Here is a 20,893-nt window from a genome sequence, read left to right as displayed (position 1 = left end):
GAGAGAGAGAGAGAGAGAGAGAGAGAGAGAGAGAGAGAGAGAGAGAGAGAGAGAGAGAGAGAGAGAAACAGATAATCTAGTCTAAAATCAACATGCTACCCACCCACCCCCCACCCGGTCCAGCTATCTCTACTGTTCATTATCTATCCTGCATCCTCACTTTGCTTTTCCTAGAGCCTATGAAGGTCCACTTTGTGACCCACCAGTGACTACAAAATAGTTAATAGCTTCAGGAGACTAGGAAGTGTAAGCAAACACTTCTCAGATATCTATGCAAGACACCCTGGGAGAGGGGAAGCTATAAGGATCAAAAATGTAAGATCATTGTTATTGAATCTCTCCCCTAGCATTAACGACTTCAAACGTAAATTTTGTGATAATGTATTCTTTCAAATACAGAATTTTGGGGCTTAAGTAACCTGAGGAAATAAAATCACGCTGTCTTTCTCAAAGTTGTTCAATACTGACAACTGATAATGCTCTCTGGCTTAAAGCTGATTCTCTCAATACCATGTAACTAGGACTTATCCTGAATCTCGCTTTGGGCTGCCACTTTGAAGCTGAGACTGGGATTCAGGTGCAGTCTCCAAATTAGCGCTTAGCACCTCTGCCGCCCACCCTTGCTCTCACACAGACATCCCCCACCCTGCAAACTGTCTGAATCTTCAATCCTCTGCTAAGATGAACACAACTTTCATACCTAACCTAACAGAAAACTGTAGTTTCAAAGTTTCAGAATCGTCTCCAGAAAGCCTGCAGAATTTGGTAATGACTTTGCCTTCCAGTTAAGGGTCCTATCCCTACGGGAAGGGCGTGAACCAGTTCCACCGCGGGTTTGTAAGCACCAAGTATCACCTATCTCCAAAGGAAGGGTATAATCGCCTGAACCCAAGTTCTACCTTGCTCAGAGAAGCAGTCGTATTATTATGCCCATGGCTTTCTTACAAGGGCTTTCCCCAGCTCCTTGCCTCCCTCACGCAGTCAGCCTTTCGTCCCCATTTAAAAAAAAAAAAAAAAAAAAAAGGAGCAGCTCGCTGCTCCCTGCAGCAACGGTAGAGGCGCAGCGGTCTAGCAGACCCGGGGTTGCGGGGCTGAGCAGCCCTTTTGTTGGACGGGTTGCAGATGGTGTCCAGGCGCGGGGCTGCGCCTAGGCGGGCGTGGGGGGCAGGAGGCAGCGGGAGGGGGGGAGGTTGGGGGAGGTCGGGAAGGGGGTCGGGCGGGAGAGGAGGAGACCACTGAACAGCCAATCAGAGTGCAGCCCATCAGCTGACCGCTTTTGCTTACACCAGGTGCACGCCGGCTGCGGGGAGCACAAAGCGGGGCGCACGGAGGGCGCCGGCAGCGGCAGCGAGTCGCGGAACGAAGCGAGGCCCGTGCGCCCCGGTTTGCAGCGCTTGCCGGGCAGGGACCGGGGCCCACGGTGTCCTCCCAGGCAGCGGCATCCGTGCCACTGCATCCCGAGACGCCTAGAGCGCCTTCCTTGAGACCCGATCGTTCGCTGCCCCGCCCTCTGAACCCCATTTCTTTTACCCTCCTTCCCAATCCTGCTTGTCCCTACTCCGACCCCCAAATACCGGATTTAGCCCAGCCCCGCGCAGCAGCTGTTGCTCCTGCGGCTGTCTCGCCTTGCGTTTTTGGTGCTCTGCCGGGGGTCCCCCAAGGAGCCAGTGCGCGCTGCGGGTTGGGAGGAGGCGCTGCTCAGCCGGTCCTCATCCTCCCGCTGCTGCTGCTACTGCTGCTGCTGCTGCCACCGGCTGCCTACTCTGTTCGCACCCCAACATCCCCACCAGCCGGGCCTTAGGGTAAGTGCCCCGACTAACTGGGCCGCAACAGAAGGTTTGGGAGGCAGCGAGGTGGGAGTAGAGACAAACTTGGCAGCTTAGCGGATCCTACAACGTTTGAGAAATCTCGGTCTAAGGGAGACACGGGGGCGCGGTTTCTCGAGCTGGGGTTGGGGGAGATGAAGTAGGGAAAGGAGAATCTAGTTACCACCCTCTTGCCTTCAAAATGAAGCAGGAAGAGCAATAGTTGAAAAGGCAGCTCAGAAAAAAAAAAATGGGCAAAAGGCAGTGACTGAAGCTGAGCCCCCAGGATTTCAGGGACCCATCAGGGGATGGTGGTGTCCAGGGTGGCAAGGAGAAGGGAAGGCTTGGTTGGGAATGTGAACAGGGGAAAAAGCTGGGGCCTGGGAAGCGTGCAGATAGAAGACCCAGGGAGTTGGAATGGGGTCAAGAGGAGAGAAAGGAAGGTGGCAGGTTGTGGAGAGAGGAAGAGATCTTGGGAATGGCCTCGATGTTAAGAATAAAGAACAAGGAGCGTAATTAACAAAACATTGAAAGTACTGAAGTCAGAGCATTGCGGAGAACATACTTAACTATTATGTGATCCAAGAAGGAAAAAAAAATGTACGTTTTGAGCCTAGAAGGTGTAGTCCCTTAAGAAGGTTTGTCATGGATGTAGAAATTTCAAGGAAGCCTTGGTCTCTTCCAGGCATTCTGCTCCGGGGTCAGTAGCTAAAAAAGTTTGCCAGCGAGTGTCCTTTGTGCTGTACTGAGAGGGGGTGTCGGCTGCTGCCTACTGCTTCCGTGCTTCCTAGGTTCCTGCAGTCACCGCTACCTGAGGGGGAAGTCCTTGGCTGGTTGGGTTTCCCCAGAAAAGCCAAGCAGCCAAGAAGCACCTCGTGCACCGGGAAGGTTGGAAAGTTCGTACTGGGATTGTGGCCGGGCAGCAGGCATGGATGCGCAGGGCAGGCTTGAAGATTCCGTAGTAGTACTTGCTCCAGAGGGACCTCGCCTGTGGTATCCACAGCAATAGCTTCAAAGGCAACTGCTGTAGAGAGTCATCAGAGTTGTCAAAGCCTTTGAGTGACTGAACCCTGTAGGCAAAGCTCCTAAATCCCATCCTGTCCTTAGTATGTTCATTCCCGATCCAGATAATAAAACAAATATGGAATTCAGATTCACTGAGGGAACAAGTACTGCTGATTTGTACTTTTTCCTGTAGAATCTCCTGAGACAATATGCTATCTTGTTTTGCAGTTCAATTTACCAATTTAGGCAATTAATACTATTCCTATATTGTCATAGTGACTTCATTTTTAAAAGCTGGAACTGGAGAAGTGGAAACTTCAGGAAGATTTCTACTTTGACCTGTATAAAGCTGGAGTCGAAGTGGTATTACTGGCTCCAGGGCCATGTGTGTCATGAAGTCTCTAATTTGCATGCAAATGTGAGCCGATCCTGGCAGATGTCTGGCCTCATCCATTCACATGAAGGAATTTGAAAAGACAAGGAGTCTTCAGTTAACAATAGACCTTAAGAACGTGGGATAAAGGCCCAGTGTGGGTTTCTCTGTTTGGGGATTCCATGGCTTGCTGACACCTTTATTCAAGAGCCAAATTCTTGGTGTGGTGTTATGGGGGAAGCTCAAATCCACTTGCTCTTACCTGGGTGTATACATGCATGCGGCATAGAGGGAGTGCTTCTATGCAGGCAGTAACTTTAATCCACTTCTGGCGGCTTGAAATATTTCTTCACTGACTCCTCAACTTTTAGAGTTCTTTTCTTCTTCTTCCAATATTTATTTTCAAATCTTGTCCGACATCTGCCCCCTGCCCAGAGAGATAAGTAATGTAGGAAAAGGTGCTCGTCACTGGAAGGCCTCACTGGACTGTCACTGTCTTTTCATCCTCATGTGAGTTCATTGGGTGACAAAGTGACAGAATTGTAGATGATGAGAGTGTTTCATTCTAGCAAAGGACCTGGGTTTGAGTGTGTGAGTGTGTGTGTATGTGTGTGTGTGAGAGAGAGAGAGAGAGAGTGAGAGAGAGAGAGAGAGAGAGAGAGAGAGAGAGAGAGAGAGTATGTGTGAGTGTGTCTCAGGACTGAACAGTGAGCAGGGAAAGTCATTTGATGGACTCTCAAAGCAAGGACCTTTCTGCCTTGTGTTATATTAACTGGTCAGCCATGCTGTTCACCTCCTGACTCTCTAGGACTAATGAAACAAAAGCTGGGCAGCATGGGCCACATGTGAGAACTGCAGTTATAACCTCTGACAAACCAGTACCTTCTTTTGTCAGTCCTGGACATTGTTTTTTGTTTTGGTTTTTTTTTTTTTTGGTTTTGTTGTTTTTTTTTTTTTTTTTTTTGGTTTTTTGAGTCAGGGTTTCTCTGTGGTTTTGGAACCTGTCCTGGAACTAGCTCTTGTAGACCAGGCTGGTCTCGAACTCACAGAGATCCGCCAGCCTCTGCCTCCCAAGTGCTGGGATTAAAGGCGTGCGCCACCACCGCCCGGCCCAGTCCTGGACATTGTTGAAGAGGGAAAGAAACCTATTCACTGAACAGGGTTTGGTGACCCCGCGTTCTATGTACTCACCAAAAGAGACATTAAAATACAGCAGGAAGACAATATTGCTTTGGGCTTGATTGGGAGGAAGGGTGGACAACAGATGTTAGCATGCTGTTTCACATGTTTCTGAAGCTGTTATTATTATGGTTATTATATTCTTGCCCAGTACCCTTTATATACAAGCCAGTCTACTCCAATTAGGAAGAAATGAATTGAGTCCAATCTGAGTAACAAGTGTTACAGCCATGTTCGCAATTTCTGTCTTGACGCTATGCAGAAGTCAGAAAGCAATATTGGTGTACTGAGTTCTCATTGGACTCTCAAACCTGGCTTTCTGACTCCCTGATGGAACTGAGGGTCGACTATAAAATAAAAACAGCATTTCCAAACTAAGCGCACATACCTCTCTGATGAAAGATTACCAGAGGGTGGTTTTGAAATCAAGGTAAGTGCCACAGCAACACACCTTTGAATGGTCAGCTGTTAACCTCCCTATGTCAGGTCTTTTTTGGACAAGTCTAATACAGGAAGGACTGAGTACATATTCTGGCAAATAAAAGAATTAAAGTACTTAATATAAAAGATTACTCTGTTAAATAAAAGAAATGCAAACCTGTTACAACTACAGACGATAGTTCTGAAGAAATAGCCATAGGTAGCTCCCGTTAGAGTCCGGAATTGTGAGAATAACGAGTAAAGTAAACACGAGAAGGCTGACCCTTGGCCTCTATATAGAGTATAATACTGTTGGTCTCTTGACCTGAACTGTTCTGTCTATTATAAATAATCTCTCAGAGACATATCGAGGGAGTATAAGTACTTAAAAATCAACGTCTAAGAAATAAATCTGATATTACAGTTATAGTTCAATTCACTACCAGGTTAACTATAAATAACACTAATTTTCTTGTTGTAGGCCTTTATGCCACCTTAAATTAGCCATAAACTGTATATAAAACATGATACATTATAGGCATTGGTGTCACTTTTACTAGGCTTTCACAGTTCTTTCTTAGAATTTCCTTTTCAGCTGCAAATAGTTATTCTCTGATTCATTTCAGCATTAATATAAGGCTGCTCAAATATTGTATTTAATTTTTTTAAATTATTATGCTGAGCATTTATTTTGGGTTAAGCCAATCTGAAGATAAAGCAGCTTCCATTTTAAAGTCATATTTTTATTTCTGAGAACAATGGAAATATCTTTAACTCATGACTAGAGCTTTGATTAATATTTTACTCAGAATGAAATTAAAATTATACAGATGAAGTCAGAAAAACATGTAGTCTCTCTTGTTTGGGCTCAAAGAACAGAATAAAGATAAAGGCTAAACTCAGTAAAATGCGATATTTTAGAGAGAACCATTTTTCCTTAAAGTTTTAAATGAAGTTCACTTTAAAACTTGTTCTTTCTCTCTTTTAATATATCACCATTTCAGGTATATTTCAGAGTTTTGTTTCCATCTCTCAAAGAACAGATATAATAAATGGTTAATCACCTTGCATTATTATACCAGTTATTTTGTTAGTAAGTAGACTATTACCAATCATTCCTAAGGGATCTGGTGTGTCTTCCTTAATCTACTAACTTTGAGATTCCTCCATTGTAACATAACAAGTCCAATAGGCCTGGAAGGACTAACTACCATAATCGGTTAAGTTGTCAAAAAGGATTGTAAAAGCTTTGCCTGTACCACAACTACCATAAACATTTAACTTGGATGGAATCATCATATCTACTGAACTGAAACATTGCCCCTAAGAAGCAGAGAAAATAGGTGTCGGCTTGCAGTACACATCAAAGGTGCTGTCCACCCTAATTTCAGAGCACCTGCTGAAAAGACAAATGCGTTAGGTTAGGGCACTTAGTTTTGAAAGCTGTGAAGTAGAGCTTGCTTTTATAGTGGCTTCTTACCTTCCATGACACTCTTTTTAACTCAGACGTTGTGATGTTATTTGGGATGTTATTTGAAAGCTCTGGTTACTGTAAATGAGTTGTAATCTTCTGACCCAGGCTGTCTTACCTCGCATCTATTATACTACGGGGACAGACGTGGACTCCACAGCTGTCACCTCATTTGTGTATGAAACAGACACATTGGTGGCATTTTGGGGGGGTTTCCATAGTTACCTGAACAATGTACATGTGACACTGACATCTTATGTGAAAGGTTTCTGTGGCAGATATTTTGTAGACCTGAGACTAAAGTACAACTATTTGAAATTTAAGTTACACATGCATTAGTCTGCCATTGTTCTTTGGAGCCACTTAATCATAGGATGATAGCTTCTCCATGCCATGGCCAGGAAAGTGCAACCAAGAGCCTTTCCCTAATAGAGATTTCCAAGAGCAGCATTTCTGAACCTCTGCAAGGGGGATACTTGCATTCATTTCAAAATATTTGGTTTTCCTATTTAGTACCGCTTTTTGTGAGCTAGCGTATTAACATAGTCACTTTCCATTCTGAAGGGGAAACCTGGACAGCCCCACTACAAGTGCCTATCTTAGTAAAAGCTTAGAAAGAACAACAAATCCATCTGTCTTTACTAGCAATAAGCACAGTCTGAAGAGCTCCATCTCGGACAACCAAAACAGCTTTGCAAAGAAAGAAAGGTGGCTTAATTGGTTTCATGTCCGTAATTTCCTCCTCTAGGAATAGAGAATACCATTAACCCGCATTGTTGTTTCACAATAGTGTTAGGTCTTCATTTGTATCTATAATAATCAGCACAATCAAGTACAGCGCACAGTCAGGAAAGCTCAGAGCAGTGCCCAGCTCTGATAATAATGCCTGGTTATGTGTGTGACCTTCTGGATGTCCTGCAACTATCCTGATACTTTGCATCCCTGTCAAGGTGCTGCTGCAAGGAGCCAGGAGAGCTGTTCGATGCTGCTAGGATTGTTATTACAAAGAACTAGACTTCTGCTCCAGTGCTGTGATTTTCTGGGTGGCTAATGGCCAAAGGAATCACTTCACTTTTCCTGATAAGGTGATTTTTCCCTAGTTTTACAGTTAAGATGGTTTATATTATTGTTTTCCTTTTGAAAAGAATTTCTGGGGCTAGTAAGATGTCCCACAAGTTAGGCTCACTGGTTGTTCTTTTGGAAAACCATGCTGAAGTCCCCAGAACCCACACAGTGGCTCACAACGACCTGCATCTCCAGTTCCAGGGAATCTGATACCATCTTTTGACCTCAGTGGGCATCAAGCACACAGTCAGTGCACATATGTATTTTCAGGTAAAATATTCATATACAAAAAATAAAACAAACACATACAATAACCCCCACACACACAATATTGACAGCTCTATACTCCCTGAGCTGGTAGGCTCTTCTCGGAAAGAGAATTTGGAAGGAAACATGAATCTGGTTATGATTCCCAAATATCAGTTCACCTGATGAGTACATTCTGAACACTGGCTACATGCAATATGTCTCTGAACCCAAATGAAGTTAGTTTGTTTTTTCTTCAGTTCATACTCCAAATCCAACACAAGCGTCCTGAGTCCATCAGTCCTTGTATTCTTCTACGTTCTTCGGTGCCAAGAATGAAAAAGGTATTTCAAATAGAAGATTTCCAGTAGGGGCAAACCCTACACACATACACAGAGTATTTAGAAAATTTGTAAAATCTAAAAACAATTGAAATTCTAGTGTGTAGAAGCCAGGAGTAACAGTAAGGATTCCAAAAATGCTTAGTATGGTTTCCTTCAACCAAGAATTACCTGACACTATATCATTAGGACCATGTGAAATCATGTTGTCACGGTATTGCTTCTGCTTGTACTGGGGTTCTACCTGGGGTTCCAGAAAGGACCTGACAGATGAGCAAAGTGTACTGTGGAAGTACAGGACATATTTTAATTCACACAGTGCCTATCAGAAAAGGCTGCGAGAAACACACCAATAAATGCAAACAAGGGGCGATCAGCAGGAACAGGCATTCAGGAGACAATTTGAAATCCAGTTTCATTGAATGGAAGTATGGCATGATTCCTTGAGGAAAGATTCTTTAGTGGATAAGGAACTGCAGAGTGGAGACTGTTTGTTCAGTGTGCCTTGAGAAGCAGAAGGGGAGAAAGAGAAAGTCTATGGTAACAAACAGAACAGCACAAACTTGCATGGAAGAAAGATGTGGCTGAGTTGATGATGACATAGTGCCTCATGTCTTCAAACCTTAAGCTTTGCCCAACCATCAAATATGTCTCTCTTGGCGTGTCACAGTCAGAGATGGCAGGTGTTATTCTTTCTTCTTTTCCTCCAGTAACTAAAGGAATGAAAACCATGAATAGTTTCCTTCCAACCCTGAGGAAGTCACGTAACGTGTATCTGATGTTTCTGTAAGAGAAGAGTGATAGCGAAGCTCTTCCTTAGCCCAGGTTGAAATTCTCTGAGGTCAAATAGCAAGTGGAGGATGGGAGAAATCATGAGTCCCAAGGCTGTCTGCGTCTCTCACACCCACTGCCTCTTCCTCTCTGACTAGAGAGCAGGTAGCAATATTACAGTGAATCAGCACTGTAGCTCCTGGGTTACCAAAGTCAAGACCTGGAATGCGACGGTGAAGATGAATCATGCAGAGAAATTTAAACCGGGTTTAGCTGCAGACTAATTGGGCCCGCTCTCTAATATCCTAAGCTGACAATAGCAGCTTAAAAAACTCACCGGCAATCTGGGAAGAAATCTCATAATAGAGTGATGGTAGAATTAGAATATATGGAAAACAGAGATGGTCCACTGAGAAAATGTGCAACAATGTATGTGTCAGAGTGATGTGTGCCCATGCATGGCATATGTGCAGAGAATAGAGAATAACTTTCAAGATTCAATCTGCATCTAGGAAGCATGTACACAAGTGTATGCGCATGTATATATGAACACACACACACATACACATGAGGAGAAAAATCCATACTAAAAAACTTACACCTGTTTGTTTGCTGTTAGTAAGACTCGCTTGTCAAAGTGAGTTTTGAAGAGAGCTTTCTCTTAAGGTTATAAAGGTGTGCTGACCCTTGCATAGTGTAATGTTGTCTCAGGAGAAGAAAGAGAAGATGTATGGCCACTAAAAGCTGTATGCAATCTCAGTGATACACATGATCCTAAGTAAGAGTTCCATAGGATTTCTGCCACATCCTGAGTGTTCCACGGTCTTAAGGGAATCTACATTAACTCATCACACATGAGTTATGGAATTTATGTTCTCATTAACTCATCCGACTCTCACAGAACAACCAAGGACAATGAAATAGTCATTGGTGGATTTCTGTGGCTTGTTATGGCTGATTAAGGTTCTGGGCCCTGAGGATGACATATAAGGTTCGATCCCCCAGAGGACCAGTTAACTTTGCTTTGCTCTGTAGGGACACAGCTAACCTCCTCATGTTCTCACAAACTCATCTTGTCTCACCCAGGAGGCCAGCTAAGACTTCATAGTTACCTGCAGGAAAACACAAAATTTATGCACAGAGTTTCCAGACGGAGTATTTTTCTTTCCATGTGTGAAGGATAGCATTGCCAAAGTGGACCTCTACTGAAGAAGTTTCCAAATGACTTTGCTATCGCAGCTGAGCAATGGAATGAGAGATTGCATCTATGCAAATGTGATGCTTAGTAATTGGAAGGAAAATATTACATAGGGTTCCTAAATTATATCCCTAGAGTCAGCCGTTTTTCCTAACACACCAGAGTAGTAGGAGACTAATAATCATCTCCAATATTAGTCCTTAGCTTCGCAGTGTACCAGGAGAAACCACGAACACTTTATATACATTAACTTATTTATGGCTGTCACATAGATTGTTTTAGAACTGTCACAGAGATCCCCACTTTACAGCTCTTTTGGAAATCTAGGCAGAAAATGCTAAGTAACGGCTAGTGTGGCCTTAATACATATTTGCTGGATGAGTGAATGACTAAATAAATGAGTGACATAGGTTTCCGGAGAGAATTTTTGATTCAGGTATAGCATTTCTGCTTTCTAGCCAAGGCATTATAAGACCGTCCTCTGTGACTCACAGAGCTGGGAAGAGGCAAAGTCAAGATGGGAACATGGGTCCATCTCACTCCAAATCTGCACTGTTGTAGCACTTAGCTATGTCTCAACCTCTTTAACTGCAACTCTAGGGCAAAATATGAACTAGATGAATTCCAGTAGCCCACCTATATTCTACAAAATTCTGCCATGCCACATGAAATAATACTTAAATAAAATAAAACATTTTATTGCTATTAAAGTTCAAATCTAGTTTTGCATTTTACTTACCTAATAACTATTGAACTTTCCTTTGAAATTATGTTGGCATTACTAACCACATATTTTTTAAGTTCATTTTAAATAATCTTAAGTGGATGAAAATGCATTTTGGAAGATTATGTTCTTCTTATCACTATCATCACACCAAATATTGTTATTTTATCATTGACTCAGTTTTGGTTTCTAAAGATTGACATCAAAGGTTAGCAAGATGGGTCAGTAGATAAAGTGCTTTCTGTGTGACTCTGAGAACCTCAATTTTGATCCTAAGCACCTATATAATAACACAGGCATGATGTTGGCATGTACCTGGAATCCAAGAACTGGCAAGGCTGAGATAGGAGAATACCTGGAGCTTTTAGGCCAACCACTATAGCTCAGTCAGTGAGCTTCAGGTTCAGTGGGAGACCCTTCCTCAATATATATATACATATACTTATACAAATATATATACAAATATGTATACAAACATAAATACATATACAAATACAAAATTTGTATATATATTTGTATATGTGTATATATATATATATACATATATATATATCCAATTCTGACCTTTGGCCTCCAAATGCACATGCACACATGTGTATGACTCCTCCCACACATGTGCGCATACACTTGACCATGCACACATGTACACCAGCACCCACACAATTGATAAGCAACATTCTGTTACACACAGAAAAGTCAAATATAAAGTGTTAGTGTCTTTAGCATTTGTAGAGGTAAGTTCCTGAATCTTAGGGGAAAGTGCCAAATGATTTTTTTCCCAGTACTTCAAGCTGCAAGCAGTGTTTAAAACAACTACTTGAGAGTTTCTAAAGGTTGTTCTCTTTAAAGGTATCCTTGTGTCATGGAAGTGATGCATCAGAACAGCATGTTAATCAGTGCTTGTCTGTTTCATGGTAGACGATTCAAGGTCAGGGATAGGAGGTAGTAATGAAGCAGCTCACAATTAGAAAAAAAGAATTAGTTTCAAAAAGTCTCTGAAGTTTGGAGATAACTCCCTGAGCCTTAGTATCTCCATCTGCAAAATGGGGAATGTGATGGTCAAAACTGTCTTATGCCAACAGGAACACAAAGCCCTTTGGATAGCACACCATAAATAGTCCTTAGTATATAGCAGAGCATAAAAGAGGGATTATGCCAGCAACTGACCTTTCCACCTGCGATATATCTGCATTCCTAGGGTGCTGATTCTGAGGCAAGAATTTAAGGGACGAGAAGATTCAGACTGGATGTTCTATGAAGTCAGTAGCTCACACAATTTTCACTTCCTTGGTGGAACTCAAGAGAACTTTATATTTAAGGACTGGCAGATAGATAAATGCATTCAGGCCTTTGCTCTTATTATTTCCAGATCATATCTTATCCTTATCCATTTCTTGTCGCTATAACAAAATACCTGGGGCAGTGTATTTTATAAAGCTGATTTGTCTCTTCACTCTAGTAACTAGAAAATCCATATAGCATGGCAGGGTTGTCCAGATAAGCTCACTCTGCCTCCCTCACTGTGTTACAACATGCAGGAAGAACCTCCATGGATACCTTTGTAAGTAAATGCAAGCCAGGAAAGGTGAGCTTGCTTCCTAACAGCCATTCCCACAGGAGACTGCTTAGCTTCCAAGCCTCTGCCTTGCTACAGCTAGCAGCTCTCCATTTGCACATGAAAGGGGCATGTAGAATATCATCTTTGAACTACCTCTGAGATGGAAACGAAGATCGTTTACAAAGAACCTCATAGGCATTGTCTGGTTCATCTCATAAAAGGTCTCTGACAGTGGTTGGGTTTACTAGTCCCTGGAAAAATGCATATTCTAGCTCTGTCCTTACTCCCAGCTGGTCACCGGGCTACCGTTGGACGCTAATGAATATGATTTTCTAAATGTGTTGAGATGAGTCTATAGCAACCCTGGGAGTTAAGTATTGTGCTATGTATAAAAAAGAAAAAAAAAAACTTGAGACAAGGAAATTGTCCAGGGTGTGTCAGTTAGTAAATATGGGAGAGCAAGAACACTTAGCGCTATTTTTCTCCAGAATGAGCTACTCACGCTCCCCTTGCTTTCCTCAAGTCTCCTCCTCATCCTCACCTCAAGTTTAGAACATGCTGTCTTAATTTAAGATTATTTATTTATATCACTTGTAATGCCATCACTACCACACAGCTCCATAAGGGAAAAGCCTACAACTTAGTCTCTGGTCCCTGGCACTCATAAAAGCACTTGGCACAGGGAAAATGCACCCAACAAATATTCAGTGAGTAGGAGAAGAGATTTCCATACTGTGTCTGTTTCATTTGGCCAATACTGCATCATTTAAACAATGTTTCGTTATTTCCTCTGTACTTGGGTAGAGATGAGCCGTTCATATGCGTGCGTGCATTACACTCGGATGATATAGAGGTTGTTATAGAACATAGAACTCAATTTGAGAAAGCTTTCATATTATTAATAAATTATATTATTAATCGAAATGTTCATTACATGCACATAGAATATAAAGTTCTCTTAGAAGGGAGATGTGAGGGATACGTAGAATTACATGGCGTTGTTTCTGTCCTGAAGAAACTTCCAGACTTAGTGGAGAGACACAGTAAATGGAAGCAAGGCAAAATAATTAAGTGTAGATACTCTTGAATAAATCAGAGGAAACAGAAGATGAGGCCAGATGCATGTAGGTTTGACTCTCCACTGTAAGACATGCTGGCTGTGCAGTCCTGGATGGTTATAAAAAACTGCTTCTTTTTCTCCCCACCCTCTCTCATCTGCAGATAGACGTATATATGGGAAAGAACTTGGCACAGTTCTCAGAGCATGACAGCCTGCAGTTCAGTCATTTGGCAAACAGTGACAGTACCGTTGGTGAGCAGATTCTTTTTTCCCATAAGCTGGGAAGACAGTGAGCAAAGGGTGGATACAGTCTGCCTTCCTGCATAGAGCTTGCTGACTGCTGGGAGAGAAAAGCAATAATCTGGTAATCACCCAAGTAAATATGAAATCATGGCTGTACTGATAAGGCCAATGATCATGGGGCTTAAGGAATACGACCTGGAGATATCTAAGAGAAGACCTCTTCAGAGAGGTAATATCTGAACAAAAATCTGTAAGAGTTTGGCAGGCAAAAGATGTGGATGGAGCAGGGAGAACTTTGCAAGTGAAGGCACAGAGTTAGAAAGGAGCTTGATGGGCTTAAGGGACAGGAGAAAGACTAGGGTGATCTAAAAACAGAGAAGGCAGAGCTGGTATGAGGAATGGAAAAAGAAGGGTTTGAGATGCATAAAGAGGAGTTGGGGCTGGGGAGGTGACTGCACAAGCCTGAGGACCTGAGTTCAGATCAATAGCACCCATGTAAAAGCCAGATGTGGACAGATGTGCATGCCTGCAACCCAGCACTAGGAGACGGAGATAGGAGTGTCCTGTGAGTTTTCCCCACTAGCTGAATTGATGAACTCCAGCTTCAATCAGAGACCGTGTCTCCAAAGCAAAAAGGTGGAGGGAGAGAGAGAGGAGGACATTCAGCATCCGCCTCTGGTCTCCAATGTGCACGCATGAAGAGAAGACATCCATGAACAGATAGACACGTATGCATACACCACATACAAAATGAAAAAAAAATGAGTGTGTGTAGTGCTAGGAGGGAAAGAGCAGAAACCTTTAATTTCTCTGTGAAAGAATAGCATGGAGTCCTTGCTGGCTGTGTGGCATGCCAGTGTCTGACGTGTTGGATATGGCATATATCCAAGAATAAAGGTCACACCAGGAGAAAAAAATAAAATCTCTCCTGGATTATATATCTTGATTAAGTTGCCCAAATCTTGATTATCAGAAAACCAAAGGATAGAAAGAAAAAATATAATTAAAATGTCAGTGTCTTGTAAGCTAACTTCCTTCTTTTGACTTATTTTCATTGCCTTCTTGTCCCTACTTATGCATTTTCCTTTTATTATACCTGAGTGTCACAAGAGTTAACTGACAAATCATCACCTACATCATCTATGGAGCACAATTACCTTTTCTTTTTCTTATTTTTCTTATTTTATTACTTTTATTTTTTTTTTTTATTTTTCAAGACAGGCTTTCTCTGTGGCTTTGGAGCCTTCTCTTAGAGGAATCATGACTCTGCTTGCCTCTAGCAAACAAGTCTATCTGAAAATATGTAGTTACCAAGAAGCTGCCCTTGAGTCCTACGTTTGTGGATCTAGAAGCACTTTCATTTAAAGCTGTTTTAGACTTTATGTGGATGTTCGTTGGGCATCATTTTGTGTTTCCCAGCCACCCAAACCCAAATAATCACATAGAAACTATATTAGTTACAAGAATGTTTGGCCAATGGCTCAAGTGTATTCCTAGCTAGTTCTTACATCTTAAATTAACCCTTTCTTTTAATCTGTGTATTACCATGAGGTTGTAGCTTACCGGTAAGGTTCTAGCATCTTTCTCTTTCAGCAGCTACATGGGCTCTCTTTGACTCTGTCTATTCTTTTATGTAACTGTGTTTAAATTTCCCACTTGGCTTTACTCTGCTAAGCCATTAGCCTAAACAGCCTTATTTATTGTCCAATAAAAGCAACACATATACAGAAGGACAGCCATATCATCAAGGATGTTTATTTATTCTTCCTCCTTCCCCTCTACTTTGCACATAGCTAGCGAATTGATCCTTATTAGAGAAATGATCCCATGGTTTCCCCAATAAGAAATAAGTGAAAATGTCTTAGCAAAATCTTAAAAGCCCTGTACATACTTCCCTGTCTGGATTTCCATCCCTCTTATGACACAACCTAAACCCCATTCAAATGAAGCAGGTCCTGTTCCACACACTTGCTCCAGCTATCTGCTTTGGGCTTCAACCAGTAGAGTTATTCAGTGGTGAGCAATTGATTCTCTCTCTCTTTTTAAAAATTTTTATTGAGCTCTACATTTTTCTCTGATCCCCTCACTGCCTCTTTCCTCCCCTTCAGTCCTCTCCCAAGTTTCTCATGATCCCAATTTACTCAGGAGATCTTGTCTTTTTCTACTTTCCATGTAAATTAGATCTATGTATGTCTCTCTTAGGGTCCTCATTGTTATCTAGGTTCTCTGGGATTGTGATTTGTAGGCTGGTTTTCTTTGCTTTATGTTTAAAAACCACTTATGAGTGAGTACATGTTATAATTGTCTTTCTGTGTTTGGGTTACCTCACTCAAAATGATGTTTTCTAGCTCCATCCATTTGCCTGAAAAATTCAAGATGTTGGTATTTTTTTCTGCTGTGTAGTACTCCATTGTGTAAATGTACCACATTTTCCTTATTCAGTCTTCGATCGAGGGGCATTTAGGTTGTTTCCGGGTTCTGGCTATGACAAACAACGCTGCTATGAACATTGTTGAGCATGTGCTCTTATGGCACCATTGAGCATCCTTTGGATATATATCTAAAAGTGATATTACTGGATCTTGAAGAAGGTTGTTTCCTAATTTTCTGAAAAATTGCCACACTAACATGTTGTATGGAATAGCAGCAGGTCCCGTCCCACCGCCTGGCTAGCTTAACTCCTGAAATAACCACAAAGAAATTATATTAATTTAATTACTGCCTGGCCATTAGCTCTATCCTTTTATTGTCTAACTCTCACATCTTGATTCAACCCATTTCTAATAATCTGTATGTCACCACGAGGTCGTGACTTACCAAGAAAGATTCAGCGTGTCTGACTCTGGTGACTCCGTGATGGCTCTCTTTACCTGCCTTCTTTCTCCCAGCATTCAGTTCTCTTTTTCCTGCCTATCTAAGTTCTTCCTTATCAAAAGGCCAAGGCAGTTTCTTTATTCAACCAATGAAAGCAATACAAATACAGAAGGACCTCCTACACCACTGACATTCAAAGGGGCTGAACCAGCTTGCATTTCCACCATCAATGCAGAAGTGTTCCCTTTATCCCACAACCTCTTCAGCATAAGTTGTTATCAGTGTTTTTGATCTTGGCCATTCTTACAGGTATTAAGATGGAATCTCAGAGTTGTTTTGATTTTCATTTCTCTGATGACTAATGATTTTGAGACTTTAAGTGTCTTTCAGCCATTTTAGATTCCTCTGTTGAGAGTTCTTTGTTTTTAAAGCCCTGATTTGTAGACTATTAGGCCAACAGTGTATTTGTGGACTAGATTTGGAAAGAAGTTTTCACACTTAGTTCCCTGATGGAGGAGGGTCATTTGTCTATGCATTACTTTCATTGGTTAATAAAGAAACTGCCTTGGCTTTTGATAGGACAGCAGCTTAGATAGGCGGAGTAGACAGAACAAAATGCTGGGAGAAAGAAGGCAGTGAAGCAGCCACCATGGAGCCAGCTGCCAGGTCAGACATGCTGAATCTTTCCCAGTAAGCCACCACCTCATGGTGATACACAGATTATTAGAAATGGGTTAGTCGGGATATGAGAGTTAGCCATTAAGAGGCTAGAGATAATGGGCCAGGCAGTGTTTAAAAGAATACAGTTTCTGTGTTATTATTTCCAGGATTAAGCTAGCCGTGCAGAGCCAGGCAGGACAAAAAGCAGGCCTGCCTGCATCTCCTACTACAGTTCCCAATATCATGACTTTGTACACTCCATCCTCTCTATGAAGAACTCTATGCAGTTCCCTCCCCTCCTCTGACCCAGAAGCATTGCTCAGTAAATTATTTACATTATTTTTATATTTCATTATTTCAGTCAATTGCTTTCTATTATGCCTGTGCATTTTGAATGTATGGAACACCTAATTACTAGCACATGTTGGTGCTAATATTTATCGCCCCAAATACTATGCCATCATGGATGCTCTTTAGGTTTTTGGGACTTAAAAGACACAAAGCTATATGTTTGCATTTTTGGCTAGAGCCTAGTGCTGGTCACTTTCTTGGAGAAATGTTTTTTTCTGATTTTGTTTTTGTTGGTTGTTGTTATCAAAATTTGAATACCATTTTAAGTAATATTAAATATTTCTTCAGTCAAGCTTGGTAATGCATGCTTATAATCCAGGCACTTAGGAAGCTTATGCAGGAAAATTAAAGGTTAAAGGCCATCACAGGCTAAAGAATGAGTTCAAGACAAGCTTAGGAAAGTTATGTCTTAAAGCATAAAAAAACAAAACAAAACAAAACAAAAAAAACAGAACTTGGAATATAGGTCAGTGGCAGAGCACTTATATATCATACACAAGGTCTCACGTTCAACCCCAAGTACCAGAGAGCAAATGCATATATGTGTGTGGGTGGGTATTCCTTCATTGTTATAACCATTTGAATCATTTAAAAATCCCATAGTTTAATTTGTCCTTAAGTCTTACAATCCTGAAGAAATCTGGAAACGTGAATACTTATCCTCAGTTGCATCAGATGACAATGCAGGTATTTTCCTTTAAAGGGAACGGCTCCCTTTGTTTTCTTAAGCCTTTTACTGGGACAGAACATAAACCCAAAGAGAAATTAATTTTGTAAGTAAGACATGTTAATCTGTCCTGGTTATGGTAATGTTTTCAAGTTGTTATGATTTAAAAGAAAGATCAGAATGGAGGGAAAAGGGGAGGAAGGAAGGAAGGAAGGAAGGAAGGAAGGAAGGAAGGAAGGAAGGAAGGAAGGAAGGAAGGAAGGAAGGAAGGGAAAACGCATGAATGTTGTGTCATGCTCCATTCCTTGCAGGATCTTCAAGACTCTTCCCTGATGTCTCTTCTTGTAGTTGTACCTGATTTTATTACTGATTTCTAATTCTCACCCAAACCCACTGAGGAATAAGATGATTTCCAGTGATAGCTTGATCCTCAAAGTCTCATGTGATGACATGGTTGTTTCAGAAGAAGAGAGTCAAGTTACTGTTTAAAATATCAGAGAAAGGGAGAGTGTATTAGTCAAAATAGTGTGTTACTAAGAAAGTGCCCTTTTATTTAAGAGAAAAGTTTAGTTTTGCATCGTTACTAAAATGACTTTTATTTTTGAAGCTCAAAATGTTAACTATAATTTCTATTAGAAAACTAGGGCTTTAGCATCTAATAAAGATGATCTAATGACACTGGGTTACTTTATCTTTCAATGATTATGATTTATACTGTAGATATTCAAGGACAATTGTTCTTTTTACTTGCAACTTGAGGAGGATGCATGGAAATCATGTTTATAGTGCCTGCGGGCATGTTAATGTTTTCAGCTGTTCCCTTGCACCATCTGATTAAACAAGACCTTAACTGCATAATGAAGGACCAGCCACTAAAGTGTGGGTTTACAGTGCCTGGGTCATCTGTGCTCTGAACACTTTTGAGTACTGGACCATTAGTTTCAAATGCATATAAAGATAGGGGACACATCTGTATCAAGGAGATGCTATAATAAGAAATGATTTCAAATTCATGAAAGTAGTTTTCACTTAATTGTAATTTGCCAAAAACAATTTAAAATCCTGATTAACAGAAATTCTAATTAACTAAATACCCCTCCACACACACAAACACACACACATACACACACACACACACACGCACACACACACACACATACCAAAGTCTACTTTTAGGAGAAAAGGGGAAATTTTTAAGAAAATAAGTTAATAACAAGGGCTCTAGACTTTAAAAAAATCCAATATCAATTCATTATCAGGGTTTTGAAGAAAATATGTTAAAAATAAAGTTACAAAAAGGAAGAAATAAAATATTAAGGTTTGAAACCACAAGGTTTTTAGGAACCATTAAGCTAACCAGAAATTTAAATTTATAAATTTCCCAAGCCTCTCATTTTTCTAGATTTTATACTACAAGTTGGTTTTCTTATACGTAACTAAGAGAATACTGCTGTGTATCCCAGTGTGCATTGGAATCCAGTTAGACAATTGAGGCTAGTGCTACCACATAAAAGGTCAAGAATTCAAAACCTAACAAATGTGGCTTTAATATCAAGCTTTCCTGTATTATGGGAATTCTGACAGTTGAACTAGTCAGTGTTCTCCAAAAAAAACAGAACTAAAAGGTAGGCATGCAGATAGATGCTAGGTAGGTAAATAAATGACAGATAGACAGACAGATGATTGATGATTGATTGATAGGTAGAAGGATGGATGGATGGATGGATGGATGGATGGATGGATGGATGGATAAATGGATGGATGGATGGATGGATGGATGGATGGATGGATGGATGGATGGGGCGTTAGGTACGTAACTAGACAGAGAAGAGAGAGGAATGAATGAATGAATGAATGAATGAATGAATGAATGAATGATCAGGGCTTTGCAAAGAAAAAGAACCAGTAGAGTAGAATGGAAAATGAATGATTGGTAGGTAGACATATGAATAATGGTTGATTGATTGTTTGATCCATAGACAGAGAGATAATTAAAACTGAAATTATGGGACCTGTCTCTGGATTCTGGAGGAGTCTATATCTGACATATAGTGAGGAACAACTCCTAAAAATTACGCAGTCCCAGTGTGACAGGTGCAGACCACCCCTTCCATCTTTTTGGCTTTGTGTTCTGGCTTTGGCCATCACAAAACATTCTTCCTCCAGGTGTAGGCATATTGTTTTCTTTATTCTCTAGAAATGACAAAGACACACAGATCTTGACATCTTATTAGTCTAGTTATGTAAAAATAGCTTATAAGGAGCACTGGCAACTAAATTTATTTTAAGAGTTTGGGGACATCTGGCCCTGTTTTGCTGCTGTGAAATGTTCAGCTCCGTGTGCTTGCTTCCTCTCAAGCCGAAGGGCAACTGCCGACATTCACCTGGACACTGCTGTATTTCACCTGACCAATGGGAGAGTTTCTGCCAGAGACGTATATTCTTTCATACATTTGTCTTTGAATTATTTCTATTTATTGAGAAATAAGGCCTAATGTATCGCAGGCTGGCTTCGAACTTATTGTGTAGCCAATGGCTGTGAACTTCTAGTTTTCCTGCCTTCGCCTACCTATGCTGGCATACCTCCAGGGCAATGTGATACCATTTTCATTTAGCAATGTCTCAACTTTCCTGTTTATCTTCTATGTTCTTCCACTGACAATACACCTATCTCTGAGACTTTGTTCTTTGTGGTGTAACAGAGAAAAAATGGAAGGCTCTCTAAGTCTTTTTGCTTGAGCACATATTTATCGAATAATTGCAGACTAGTCCCTCTGTTAAGGACAGTGTTTTCTGTGATGAATAAGCATAACCTTGGACCTCTCAATCATTATATGAACATGAAGTTTAAGTCACCTCTGAGTCTGTGCATGATAGAAATGGACAGGGCAAAGCCAAGCAGACAACAGGATTTAGGCAAGAGCCTTTGAGATCTCCTGAGC

The 20,893-nt window shown here is 41.1% G+C and overlaps 1 protein-coding gene across 1 annotated transcript in view; it reads left to right on the top strand.

The window, feature by feature from the left end:
- Positions 1-1,253: 1,253 nt before the first annotated feature.
- Positions 1,254-20,893, top strand: part of Lrrn1 (leucine rich repeat neuronal 1) — a 48,765-nt gene continuing 29,125 nt past the window's right edge. Inside the window, exon 1 of the mRNA XM_057788507.1 lies at positions 1,254-1,802. The gene's annotated coding sequence lies outside the window, so the exon portion shown is untranslated. The remainder of the gene's footprint in view (positions 1,803-20,893) is intronic.

The sequence above is a fragment of the Chionomys nivalis genome, chromosome 1 (genome assembly GCF_950005125.1).
Source record: "Chionomys nivalis chromosome 1, mChiNiv1.1, whole genome shotgun sequence".
NCBI lineage: Eukaryota > Metazoa > Chordata > Mammalia > Rodentia > Cricetidae > Chionomys > Chionomys nivalis.
The sequence above is the reverse complement of the archived record's forward strand: the minus strand, read 5'-3'. Positions and strand labels throughout refer to the sequence as shown.